Source organism: Theropithecus gelada, chromosome 1, assembly GCF_003255815.1.
Source record: "Theropithecus gelada isolate Dixy chromosome 1, Tgel_1.0, whole genome shotgun sequence".
NCBI lineage: Eukaryota > Metazoa > Chordata > Mammalia > Primates > Cercopithecidae > Theropithecus > Theropithecus gelada.
In genome coordinates, this window is record NC_037668.1 from 194,324,376 (window position 1) to 194,339,015 (window position 14,640).

Sequence of the window (14,640 nt, forward strand, 5' to 3'; positions counted from 1 at the left end):
TACAGGCATGAGCCACCATGCCCGGCCAGACTCCCCTATTTTTGAACCTGATTAAAAAAGAAACGGCAAGGAATCCTAGCGGTGTAAGCCACACTGGTCACCATCCTGAAAGGAGGGTAGAAAGTGCATCTGATGCCAGATTCCATTCCCCAGCTATTGTGGATGTTAACGTTGCTGCCAATGGCTCACAGTTTCCCCCTTCTCTGGAGAACTGCTGTCTGCCAATGGGAGCCACTTCACCTCTGAATTAAGTCCCATCCCTGGGGGTACTTTGGAGCCAATGGTAGACTGATATTGGGGACCAAAAGCCTGAACCCCTTATCTGAAGGTGGGACAACTCGATGTTGTGATATATGCTTGAAATGCCACACACGCCCTTGAATCTGGCCAAGGCTAGACTTTATCTGAGACCATTTTTGCTCGGCCTTTTCCCTTCGTTGTCTTTCATCTCTTCGTCTCTTAGAGAGCTGAGCACTCCTTCGATAAATCACATGCGTCTGAATCCTTGTAGCCAACTGTTTCTAAAGGGCCCAACTGAAGAGGGTTAGTACCCGTATTGGTCCCAGAAAACAGGTTCTAAGGATGGGATTCTGGAATTAGATCACCCACTGAAGAGAGAGCAATAAGGATCACATCACTGGTGGTAGGTGGAGTAAGTACTGTTATCAGTAGTCTCTGACATGCAGTAGCAGTGGTGTTCATTGCTAAAATGTTCACCTCTGGTGAAGTGAGAGGGATACAAGTAGAGGGGAATGTGAAAGTCATGCCATCTCTAGCATTTGAGAGAAACAGGAGATACGGTCATTTTAAGGATTTTGAAATGGAGCAGCTCCTGCTAAACTCCATTCTTAGCTTGGAAAAAAGAAAATGACAGATGTGACAGATGCAGGGCAATCAATTGTGAATTTAAAGCAAAATACGAGAATCAGAGATTCTCTAATTCTCTAATTGAAAGTATTTAAAGAGACCTTTATTTCCTGAAGCTGAAGAGCAGAGAGAGTTGAAGACCAGGCCCAGAATTCATTTTAAGGTGGCAGAATTTCAAAGAACAATGAATTTTCAGCCTCAGCAAGTTTCCTATGCCAAAGTCAGGATCTTGTTAGGGAAAGAACAGGGCCTAGAGACTTGGGATGGGATATCTGGGTAGATGCCCCTGAGGGTCTTTTTTTTTTTTTTTTTTTTTTTTTTTTTTTTTTTTTTTTTTTTTNTGCAGCCTCAACATCCTGGGCTTAAGCAATCCTCCTGCCTCACCCTCCTGAGTAGTTAGGTCTACAGGCACATGCCACCATGCCTGGCTAATTGTTTTGGTTTTTATTGGGATGAGGTCTCGCTATGTTACTTAGGCTGATCTCAAACTCCTGGGCTCAAACAGTCCTCCTGCCTCGGCTTCCCAAAGTGCTGAGATTACAGACGTGAGTCACTGCACTCAGCCCACTTGAGGATCTTGAATGCTCAGATTCCACAGAACTCCCTGGGCCTGCAGAAGTGGCCCAGTCCCCCTTGTTGAAAGATAAAACCCCATTTCCCCCTTCACTCTTGCTTGTTTGAAAGCTATTCAGTAGCCTCTAAACAAGGCAAGTAACTTCCAGGAGGATGCTGGCCCATCTCGGGATCTGCCCCCTCCTACCTGCCTGGCCACCAGACCCATAACTCCTCTGAAATCAAGGCTCAAGAGAGAGGTTTAATGATTTGCCCAGCACTTACACAGGTGATGTGTGACAGAAGCGAGGCTGTAATCCAAAGTGGAACTAGTGATGAGATTCTTTACAGCAAGCTGCATTCACTAAGGCAGTTTTCCTTTCTAAATAAATCTCTCAGACTTTCACTGAGTCAATAGAGGTGGGAAACCGGTGATGATCACTATCTCCCTCTAAACAAGTATCATACACTCAGATTATTAAGTTACTACCCAGTCCATTTTTTTTTTTTCATTGACATTTCCCATATGCAAGGCTGGCTACATAATTTCCAGGACCCAGTGCAAAATTAAAATGTGGGGCACATTTTTAAAAGCACAGAGAACTTTTCCTGTGGCAGCAGCGGTGCTGAGAGGAGCATGGCTCTCTCCTCTCCGCCATGGTGTGTGCTCGCCCACTGATATCGCTGTACTCTGAAAAGGGGGAGTCATCTGACAAAAATGTCACTTTGCCTGCTGTATTCAAGGCTCCTATTCGACCAGATATTGTGAACTTTGTTCACACCAACTTGCACAAACACAACAGACAGCTGTATGCTGTCGGTGAATTAGCAGGTCATGAGACCAGTGCTGAGTCTTTGGGTACTGACAGAGCTGTGGCTCAAATTCCCAGAGTTCGAGGTGGTGGGACTCACCTTTCTGGCCAGAGTGCTTTCTGGAAACATGTGTTATGGAGGCCGAATGTTTGCACCAACCGAAACCTGATGCCGTTAGCATCATAGAGTGAACACAACCCAAAAACGATATGCCATCTGTTCTACCCTGGCTGCCTCAGCCTTACTAGCACTGGTCATATCTAAAGGTCATCGTATTGAGGAAGTTCCTGAACTTCCTTTGGGAGTCAAAGATAAAGTTGGAGGATACAAGAAGATCAAGAAGGCTGTTTTGCTTCTTAAGAAACTTAAAGCCTGGAATGATATCAAAAAGGTCTATGCCTCTCAGCAAATGAGAGTTGGCAAGGGCAAAATGAGAAACCGTCACCGGATCCAGCGCAGAGGCCCCTGCATCATCCATCATGAGGATAATGGTATCATCAAGGCCTTCAGAAACATCCCTGGAATTACTCTGCGTAATGTAAGCAAACTGAACATTTTGAAACTTGCTCCTGGTGGGCCTGTGGGGCGTTTCTGCATTTGGACCGAAAGTGCTTTCTGGAAGTTAGATGAATTGTATGGCATTTGCCATAAAGCTGCTTCCCCCAAGAGTAACTACAATCTTCCCATCCACAAGATGATCAATACAGATCTTAGCAAAATCTTAAAAAGCCCAGAGATCCAGAGAGCCCTTCGAGCACCACGCAAGGAGATTCATCGCAGAGTCCTAAAGAAGAACCCACTGAAAAATGTGAGAATCATGTTGAAGCTAAACCCATACGCAAAGACCATGTGTCGGAACACCATTCTTCGCCAGGCCAAGAATCACAAGCTCTGGGTGGATAGGGCAGCAGCGGCAGCTGCCGCACTAGAAGCCAAATCGGATGAGAAGTAGGTTGCAGGCAAGAAGCCTGTGGTAGGTAAGAAAGGAAAGAAGCCTGCTGTTGATGTTAAAAAGCAGAAGAAACCTCTGGTGGGAAAAAAGGCAGCAGCTACCAAGAAACCAGCCCCTGAAAAGAAGCCAGCAGAAAAGAAGCCTACTACAGAGGAAGAGAAGTCTGCTGCATAAACTCTTAAATTTGACTATTCCATAAAGATCAAATCATTTTGGACAGCTTCTTTTGAATAAAGACCTGATCAAAGAGGCAGTGAGAAAAAAAGAGCACAGAGAAAATGATGTTAAAGTACCAATATATGGCTTTTTCCTTTAAAAATATTTTTATTAATTACAAAGCATAAGAGGGTCAACATCAGTAATTATTGTGGAAATCAAAATCAAAATCACAATGAAATACTACCTCAGGTCAGGCATGGTGGCTCATGCCTGTAATCCCAGCACTTTGGGAGGCGGAGGCGGGTGGATCACTTGAGGTCAGGAGATGGAGACCAGCCTGGCCAACATGGTGAAACCCCATCTGTACTAAAAATACAAAATTAGCCAGATGTAGGGGTGCATGCCTGTAGTCCCAGCTACTCATAAGGCTGAGGCAGCAGAATCTCTTGAACCTGGGAGGCGGAGGTTGCAGTGAGCTGAGATCACGCCACTGCACTCCAGCCTAGGCGACAAAGTAGGACTGTCTCAAACAAAAAAAAAAAAAAAAAAAAAGAGAAAGAAATACCACCTCACACTTATTAGAATGGATACTGTTAAAAAAATAAATAAGTATTGGTGAGGATGTGGGAAAATTGGAACCCTTGTGCACTGTGGGAAGGTAAATTGTTACAGACTTCAGGGAAAACAGTGTGCCAGTTCCTCAAAAAACTAAAAATAGAAGTACCATACGATCCTGCAATTCCACTTCTGGGTATATACCCAAAATAATTGAAAGCAGGGGTTCAAACGGATACTGGTATACTCATGTTCATGACAGCACCATTCACAATAACCAAGGAGTAGAAGCAACCCAGTGTGCACTGACAGATGAATGGATAACAAAATGTGGAATGTACATACAATGGAATATTATGCAGCTTTAAATAAAGGAAGGGAATTCTGACACTTCTAAAAGACGGATGAATTTTGAGGACATTATATAAAGTAGAATAAGCCAGTCAGTCACAAAAGGACAAATATTTTACGATTCCACTTCTATGAGGTATCTAGAGTAATCAAATTCAGTAGTCAAAGTAGAATGGTGGTTGGCAGGGGCTGGAGAGAGGAGAGAATGAGGAGTTAATATTTAATAGGTACAGATGGACAGGTGCCGTGGCTCATGCCTGTAATCCCAGCACTTTGGGAGGCCGAGGCAGGCAGATCACGAAGTCAGGAGATCGAGATCATCCTGGCAAACACGGTGAAACCCCATCTCTACTAAGAATACAAAAAAATTAGCCAGACGTGGTGGCAGGCTCCTGTAGTCCCAGCTACTCAGGAGGCTGAGGCAGGAGAATGGCATGAACCCGGGGGGCAGAGTTTGCAGTGAGCGGAGATTGCGTTACTGCACTCCAGCCTGGGCGACAGAGCGAGACTCCGTCTCAATCTCTCTCTCTCTCTCTCTATACACACACACACACACACACACACACACACACACACACGTATATGTATATAATAGGTACAGAATTTAGTTTTGCTAGATAAAAAAATTCTGGAATTGGATCGTGGTGATCATTGCACAACAATGTGAATGTGCTTAATGTCACCAAACTGTACACTTAAAAATGGTTAAGATAGTAAATTTTATGTTATATGTATTTTACCACATTTAAAAATAATGTTTTTTAAGTGTAATAGAAGTATTCTAAATTTTAAAGTTTAAATTTAATTATTGGAATGAATTTTACCATTCATCTTATTTTATGCAATGCCAGTTTTAAATAGAAATTACAAGAACTTTTATCTTATATGTGGAATCACTAAAATTTCACAGTTTGCATTTTACAGCTCATAAATACAAATTGTTTCATTCTTATTAGAACAAGGATGATAATACTACATAAAACTGGTTTTTTTTTAATTTCTTGATATGTTCACATTCTACCAACACTCTCTACCTTTGGATCACTGATGATTAAGAAAGAACTTATTCCTGGCTGGGTGCAGTGTCTCCCACCTGTAATCCCAGCACTTTGAGAGGTCAAGGCAGGTAGATCACCTGAGGTCAGGAGTTTGAGGCCAGCCTGGCCAGTATGGCAAAACCCCATCTCTACTAAAAATACAAAAATTAGCTGGTCCTGGTGGTGCACGCCTGTACTCCCAGCTACTCATGAGGCTGAGGCAGGAGAATCGCTTGAACCTGGGAGGCAGAGGTTGCAGCGAGCCAAGATCATACCACTGTACTCCAGCCTGGTCAACAGAGAGAGACTCTGTCTAAAAAAAAAAAAAAAAAGAAATAACTTATTCCTTATAATATGGCAACTATGGATGGACCTATTTCCCCTTTCCTTCTATGTCAACATTTTTAACATAAGTGATTGGGTCATACAGGAAATAATGCAAGTAAAAATGTATATGATAGAGGCCAGACTCAGTGGCTCATGCCTGTAACCCCAGTACTTTGGGAGGCCAAGGTAGGTGGATCACCTGAGGCCAGGAGTTCAAGACCAGCCTGGCCAACATGGCAAAACCCTATCTCTACTAAAAAATACAAAAATTATCTGGATATGGTGGCACATGCCTGTAATCGCTTAAACTCGAGAGGCAGAGGTTGCAGTGATCTGAGATCATGCCATTGCACTCAAGCCTGGGTGACACAGCAAGACTCCGTCTTAAAAAAATAAAAAACTGTATATGATAGGGTTCCTAGGTCATTCTTATTTCTCTGAATACCATTACCTTCTTTCTGCATTGGAAACAAGTTCTGGTTCTAATGGAAAGGATAACTTCTTGGTGCTATCAGCACTTCTGCTGTTGTAGATGTGTTGGTCTGGGCACATGTTGATACATGTGGAACATATGCCAGTATGAGCATCTGCTGATATGAGGTGTGTAGACATGAACACAGAATTCTGGTGGACCCACATACATAGGAGTTGGGCAAGACTCAAAGCAAGCACAAGCAAGTAGACACACTTCTTGTGTGTCATGGGAGTGGGATAGCAATCATGAATGTTATGTGCAAATGAATTGCAAGGCATGAGGGAAACAAGCATGCCCGTATCTCCTCTGCTCACATGCGTGCTCCATTGTCCCACTGGACTTCACTCACAGCACACAAGTTCAAAGATAAAATATTAAAAATTTCAAGATGACAGAGCTTTTAACCACCAAGTGCAGTGCCCTTCTGAGAGTGGCCCACTGGGACTGCGCTTGTTGTATGCCCATGAAGTCAGCCCTGCTTCTGGCTACTCTCTTGGAGCATTTTCACATTCTCGACATTGTCTTAAAAGGTGGGCCCCATACTGAGTGTCAGTTTCGCAAGGTTGGGTAGAGTGGGAGAAGGATCTCATAAAACTTGGTGGTTTTACTTCTGCTAATACCAGTATCATGTTAATTTCTTTTTCTTTTTCTTTTTTTTTTTTTTTTTTTTTTTTTTTTTTTGAGACGGAGTCTCGCTCTGTCGCCCAGGCTGGAGTGCAGTGGCCGGATCTCAGCTCACTGCAAGCTCCGCCTCCCAGGTTCACGCCATTCTCCTGCCTCAGCCTCCAGTCTTTTTCTTTTTAATCCACAACTTTCTCTGGCCCATCAAGTCCTTGCTGCATACATTTCTCATTTCTCAACCTTATATTTTTCTTCTGAATTAATTAATAGTCTTTGGTAAGACCATGCTTGATTCCACTTTGTATCCTAGCCCAAACCTAACACAGGGCATGTGCTTTACACTTGTTGCATTGATGGATTATCTTATTCAGTGCTCAGAAGCAAATATTCTGTGGTGGCAGTTCTACTGTCATTCAGTCATGTATTCAATTATCTATTCAGTTACAAATATTTCTGGTGCATCTACACCATGCCAGGCCCTCTCTCCTTCCCTTTCAGGCCTCTTTCTCATTCCTCTCACCTTTCTCTTTAGATCAAAGTTGAGGAATGGTGATGACATCAACATCAAGGTGCAGAGAGATTACTGCTATATTTTCTTTTTTTTTTTTTTTTTTTTGAGACAGAGTCTCACTCTGTCACCCAGGCTGGAGTGCAGTGGCCGGATCTCAGCTCACTGCAAGCTCCGCCTCCTGGGTTTATGCCATTCTCCTGCCTCAGCCTCCCGAGTAGCTGGGACTACAGGCGCCCGCCACCTCGCCCAGCTAGTTTTTTGTATTTTTTAGTAGAGACGGGGTTTCACCGTGTTAGCCAGGATGGTCTCAATCTCCTAACCTCGTGATCCGCCTGTCTCAGCCTCCCAAAGTGCTGGGATTACAGGTTTGAGCCACCGCGCCTGGCCAGATTACTGCTATATTTTCATCCCACTTCTCTTAAATTTCTTCCCATTTTTACTAGCCATATACTCCCTTTTAATTGGCAAATTTGTCCTCTTAATAGTCTACCCTCCTTAGTGTGACCTGCAAGCTCAATGAAATATGTTTTTTATAGAACTTAGTTATTAGCTAAAAGCATTCGAAGCACTAGCCCAAAGCAGGGTGATACTCAAAATACTTTAAAATTGGTACTGTACAACGAGGAATTGAGAGGACTGGGCCCAGGGCTCAGGGTAGGAACACTCAGGGGCTCAGGAAAGCAACTGTTTACCAAAGAAAAAGAAGTAGTTAAATAAGTTAAGACTAGTACAGCTGACCGGGCATGGTGGCTCACTCCTATTATCCCAGAATTCTGAGAAGCTGAGGCAGTAGGATCACTTGAAGTCAGGAGTTCAAGACCAGCCTGGGTAACATAGTGAGACCTGTCTGTACAAAAAATAACGAGCCGGACACTAAAGCCCGCCTGTAGTCCCAGCTACTCAGGAGCCTGAGGCAGGAGGATCACTTGAGCACAGGAGGTTGAGGCTGCAGTGAGTCATGATCATACCACTGCACTCTAGCCTGGGCAATAGAGCGAGACCCCCATCTAAACAAACAAACAAACAAAACTAGTATAGCTGTACTCACATATACCCACTGGCTAATATCAGGCAGGCACTACAGTAGGCTTCTATTGACACCCCTGAGGGTTCTTCTTGCTCTCTGCAATGGTACAAAACCAATAAGAAATCTCTATTAGAACTATTTGGCTGGGCATGATGGCTCACACCTATAATCTCAGCATTTTGGGAGGCCAACGCGGGTGGATCACCAGAGGTCAGGAGTTCAAGACTAGCCTAAGCAACATGGTGAAACCCTGTCTCTACTTTAAAAATACAAAATTTAGCTGGGCATGGTTGTGGGTGCCTGTAATCCCAGTTAGGAGGCTGAGGCAGGAGAATCACTTGAACCCAGGAGGCGGAGGTTGCAGTGAGCTGAGATTGTGCCATTGCACTCCAGCCTGGGTGACAAGAGCAAAACTGTGTCTCAAAAACAAACAAACAAACTACCTTAATGGTTGTCCTTCTTAATGCAGCAGCCGGATCCCTAGTAGAACGCCATCCACAACTATGTCTTTAACTCTGGCTCCCTTTAGCAGTATAAGCGAGCAACAGGGTGTTGCTGACAGGCCTAAGGAGTGGAAGAGGGAGATGGAGGAAAAGAGACAACAAAGAGAAAAAAGGTATGAGGGGAAGAAAATAAGCCATCTGCCATTTCTCAGGAGCAGCATGGTTTGCCCGCGTCCAGTTGTACGCAAATGAGTTCATGAAGAGCAGCTGTGTGGTGGCAGAAAGGGCCACGGCCTGAGGGAAGAAAGACCTGTGCTCACGTGTCAGAATAAGTTGAGAGTTATCCTGGGCAACCACTTATCTTTTCTGAGTCTCGTATCCTCCCTTTAAATGGGTAGGACATCTTCCTCCCAAGATGCTTGCTGGTATTCACTGAAGTAAAGTTAATAGAAGTGCATGCAATTAACATTTATTAGTGTGTCACACACATTAAATATTTATGGAATCTATACACAAAATGAGTGTGAACTTAAGTAAATACAAATGTAATATGAGAAAGTTTAATGCCTTAATGAATCAAGTAATGTAACATCTACTTTCTCTAATCTGCCCTGGAAATAAATCCTACTTGTCTGATGGGTATGTATTTTTCTAAAACCAAGTTGATCTTAATTTGTACCAGAAAATGCCCTGTGTGTAAGGAAGTTAAGCCCTAGAGATAACTGTAACAAGAAAAAATAATATTTTGAGTGAAAAACCCATCCCTTTTTTTTTTTTTTTGAGACAGAGTCTTGCTCTGTCACCCAGGCTGGAGTGCAGTGGCATGATCTTGGCTCACTGCAACTTCCGCCTCCCAGGTTCAAGTAATTCTCCTGCCTCAGCCTCCGAAGTAGCTGGGATTACAGGCGCCCGCCACCACGGCTGGCTAATTTTTGTATTTTTAGTAGAGACAGAGTTTCACCATGTTGGCCAGGCTGGTCCTGAACTCCTGACCTCAGGTGATCCACCCACCTCGGCCTCCCAAAGTGCTGGAATTACAGGAGTGAGCCTCCACACCTGGCCAAACCCATTCAATTCTTTTACCTCCCACATGACTGCTCCCCTCTCCTCTGCCTCCTCCCTGCTCACCAGCTCTGAGTTGGTACCAAGTGAGAATCAGAATCAGCTGATTCTATACATTTCCAAGCAGAGAGAGTATAACATATGCCTGTGCTCATCCTCTCACTCATTTCCTTTCTCCTCCTCTTCTCCGTCCCTCCTCTCCTTCCTTCCCCCTTTCCATTGCCTTCACAGCCATCACTATCATCACTGATATTTTTAAGTACTGAAGTGGTGCCAGGCACAGTCTAGGTTCTTTATATGGATTATCTCAACTCCAATTACTTTGTCACAAGCACACTATTGTTGAGGATATTAACTAAACAAGCTTACTGTACTGCTACTGTAATTAGAAAGTGAATCTTAAGTAGCATATCTTAACACTATTAAAATAAACCAGTGGTTCACAACTGGAGATGATTTTGCCCTTTAGAGAACATCTGTCACTATCTGGAGACATTTTTGGTTCTCATAGCTAGAGGGGATGCTCTAGTTAGGGGAGGCCCTGAACATCCTTCTATGCACAGAACAGCCCCCCACTTCAAAGAAATATCTGGCCCAAAATGTTAAGAGTGCTAATGGTGATAAACCCTGAGATAAACTAATTTTTATAGGGATTAGAAAAAAATGCACCACTAAGAAAAACTTAGGTTGCCATTAACTCTTTTACATCAAATTATACAATTTTTAAAACAATTTTCACACTTTGCTGCAGTCATGATAACTACATTTCTTTTTTTTTTTTTTTTTCTGAGACGAAGTCTCACTTTGTTGCCCAGGCTAGGGTGAAGTGGCACAATCTCAACTCACTGCAGCCTCCGCCTCCCGGGTTCAAACAATTTTGCTGCCTCAGCCTCCCGAGTAGCTGGGATCACAGGCATGCACCATCACACCTGGCTAATTTTTATATTTTTAGTAGAGACGGGGTTTCACCATGTTGGCTAGGCTGGTCTTGAACTCCTGACCTCAGGAGATCTGCCCACCTCGGCCTCCCAAAGTGCTGGGATTATAGGCGCTGCCACCATGCCTACTGGCTAGGCATGGTAGCTTACACCTGTAATCCCAGCTACTCAGGAGGCTAAGGCAGGAGAATCGCTTGAACCCGGGGGACAGAGGTTGCAGTGAGCCGAGATCGCGCCACTTCATTCCAGCCTGGGCAAAAGAACGAAACTCTGTCCCCAAACCAAAAAAAAAAAAAAAAAAAAAAGACATAAAACAACTACAAATCAAAGCACATTTTATCTCCATAAAGTGAAGAGCAAAAAAGTAGGGCTGTTAGCCTTATAAAAACATAATTTTCTTAACGAAAAAAATGTTACTAGCTCAGTGAACAATGGCTTCTTTCATAAGAAAACTGGGAAAATATCATTGTTTTGCAACTTTTTCCCTTTAACTCTCAATCTTGCTGGCTATCCTTAAACTAAACCTGTTTATTATCCTGTAAGGTGAAACTTTTATTTCCCATCTTACCTTCCTTGAGTCAAGGAGTTTCCTCAGCATTGTCAAGGTAGATTTAAAACAAAAGTTTAAAATCCTCTATTTCAGACAAAGATCAGCCAACAACAATGAAAAGCCAACTATTTACTTAGTTTTCTTTCATTTCTGATACTTAACCTTACATTCTTCTATCTAATTTATTCAATGGAGCATTTCCCCATACTATGTCTTTCCTTCAAGTAGTGTCCATCGTTTCCTAGCGTTCCTAAAAAGTTTGTTGTCCCCAAAATTTTGTTATGCTGCTTTCCCAAAAAGCGTATGTTGTCTCCTAAGATCAATCTCTGTAAACATAGCCCAAATCCCAGTTCTTGATGGCTTTTACACCGAGCTGTTTTCAGGTCCACCGCCTGCTCTGGGCCCAGCCAAGTTGGCTAGTATTGTATGTGCCTAAAGTTGCCTGGAGACATACTGGTGCCAGGAACAAACTTCAGGCATTTCAGACTTCATTGTTTATTTTTAAAGTCCATATTCCTTTTATTTAAGAACTCTTCTTCCTCTCTCTTCTCCCAAAAAATCATTCAGCTTTCAAAACAGGGCTCATTCTAGAGCCACAAAGTCTTGTTTACCCTGGAAACTTGGCCAGCAGGTTTTGAATTCTGAACAGTATGCCCTACTTAATGGGAGACGTTAGAAGGAGAGAAAATCACTTTCCCAGAAGTGTGCAGCTAAAATTCTAACTAATCTACTTTTAAAATTTGAAGTGATTTCTTCCTTCCTTATTTTATTATAAGGAAGGCTGAAGACCATTGGTGATGACTTTCTAAAGCAGTCCAGGCCTGTTTTTGTAAGCACGTTGTCTCTTGCTGAAGGCCTTCGTCCTCGCTCTAGTCTTTAGTGCTTCCTACTTTTGTCCATTCACCAGTAGTTCATATTATATTTGAAAGGAAATTTTGATGAGATACTTGCTGTACTGTATTAATTGGAAGTATATGTCAGCTCTGAAGAGACTGATGATTTCCTTCTTGGCGTTCTGCTTGTGATTGTAGATGATATTACCAAGTAAATATTGGATCCCTGCATTTGGCAACAGCCCCCAATTATAAACATACTCCAGATGTGATTGAAATAATCCAAAGTATGATCTAACAATGAAAAGTGTAAATATGAATGTAACTTTCCCCACAACTACTTTGCTTAATATAAATAAATAATTTTAGAAAGACTTAAAGAAACCCCAGATACAATCTAGGCTCTCTTTTTCCATGAAACTGAAGCATTAAGTATCACCATTGAATTCTTATTTCTCCCATTTTTCCATAAAGATGTTTAAAAACTTCTTCCACTTGGAGTTTATCAGATGCCTAAACAGTTCTGTCTGTTCCAACTGTGTCTGCCTTAATAACAATTATATTCTGCAGTTTGTCACCTTGCTATTAATTCTAATTCTCTAATAAAAGACCCTTTCTTGGGGTTTTATCGTGATATATAATATCTAAAGTCTAAAGATTTTAATAAAGATTATAATATCTTTATAAAGATTATAATATCTAAAGATTTTTCTCTGTGCAATTTTCTTTTTCAGCTCAGAAAATGGAGAAAGCTAAAGAACTTCTTGCCCTGTAATAGCCTCTTTCTATCGAAAAAAACTGCTAAAGAGCCACATCTTAAAAGAGCATGTCAATCATCCCCCAAGCACCTTCTTTTCTGTCATATTTTCTCTCTTTAGTTCTCTGTGGTGCCATCTTGACAACATATATTATCTTTTTCCAAAATTTCAAATCTGCTTGTTCTTTTATTTTTATAATGTCATATTATTTTCTTAGGATTTTAAGTATTTATGTCAAGTCTTCAATTATTCTTAAATGTCTGTTTTGAGTTCTCTTTGATATTATTGTTGTGGCAATATTATGAAGTTCTTGGGCTCTAATCCCCCTGTTGCAATGCCTGCTGGTTCTTGCCGATGGTAAACGGTTTCTGGGGCCACCACAACATATATACACTGTAGGGGCTCTGTTCTCATCATCCTCCATGTGCCCTTGCTGCGTGCAACACACAAGTTAAGAAGACATCTATGGTGTGCCTAATGGGTTCTGCCTTGTTTTATACATTTTTATCAGTAACTTATCTTTAATAGGGATATTTTTTTCCTGTGGGAATCTCAGTAGAAATTGCTCTCCTGTTTTACATGAATTGTGCCAAGCATTCAGAGGGAATTATCAGGTATCAGGTATCAATTTTTTTTTTTTTTTTTTTTTTTTTGAGAGAGAGAGTCTCACTCTGTCTGGCCCAGGCTGGAATGCAGTGGTGCGAATCTTGGCTCAATGCAGTTTCTGCCTCCCAGTTTCAAGTGATTCTCCTGTCTCAGCCTCCTGACTAGCTGGGACTACAGGCATCTGCCACCACACCCAGCTAATTTTGTATTTTTAGTAGAGATGGGGTTGCACCATGTTGGCCAGGCTGGTCTCAAACTCCTGACCTCAGGTGATCCACTCGCCTTAGCCTCCCAAACTGGGATCCCAAGCTGGGATTACAGGCATGAGCCACCATGCCTGGGCCAGGTATCAATTTTTAAATGATTATTTCTTTTAAACAATGGAGGTTTCTGGACCCCTCAGGCGTTATCAACTCAATCATCAAATCTGTGCAAGGTGCAAGGCAGTTTCAGTTTTTCAAGAGACTTCTCAGAAGTGACTCAAGCTTACTTTTCATTTTCTTAAGTAGGTAAATGATTGTTTTCCTTTTGTCTTTCTCTCACTGAAAGCACACCCCCTCAGGGGTTCCTACTTTATATAGAGTCTCAGCCACAATAGGCAACTGAAAGTAAACCCGAGACTCCTCTCCTGTGCTCACATGGTTGTTTACCCCAAGTCCCTAGGTCAGTAGAAACTTTATACCCTGATCCTTACCCGCATGAAAAAATACAGGCAGCTACCTGTATTGATCCATATACTCAGCACACTGCTTTCAGATCCCTTCTCATTTTTTGCACAGGAAATTTCCTGGTTTTTCTTATAAACCAAGCTTTGTATTAAAAGTAGTTTTTGTTTTATTTTATCTAGTATATCTGGTGCTACAAGTACAAAAGATGTGTATACTTTACGAAAGGAAAGATACAGATGATAAATAACATTATGTCATCTTTCCAGAACCAAAAATGTTATATTGTTGAAATTTTAAGAAAAAATACTCCATACCACATACAAAACTTAACACAAAATGAACCATAGGTCTAAATGTGAAACATAAAATCATAAAATTTTTAGAAGAAGACAGGAGAAAAATCTCTGTGATGTTGACTTAGGCAAATTTCTTAGATAAGACACAAAAAGCATGAACAAAAATTTTAAAAGAAGATAAAATGGACTTTATCACTAAGCATAAAAAGCATGAACAAACATTTTAAAAGAAGATAAAA

General features: G+C 41.9%; 1 pseudogene; it reads left to right on the forward strand.

Annotated features, from left to right (window-relative positions):
• The first annotated feature begins 2,042 nt into the window (after window positions 1-2,042).
• Window positions 2,043-3,441, forward strand: LOC112604591 (annotated as a pseudogene).
• Window positions 3,442-14,640: the final 11,199 nt, after the last annotated feature.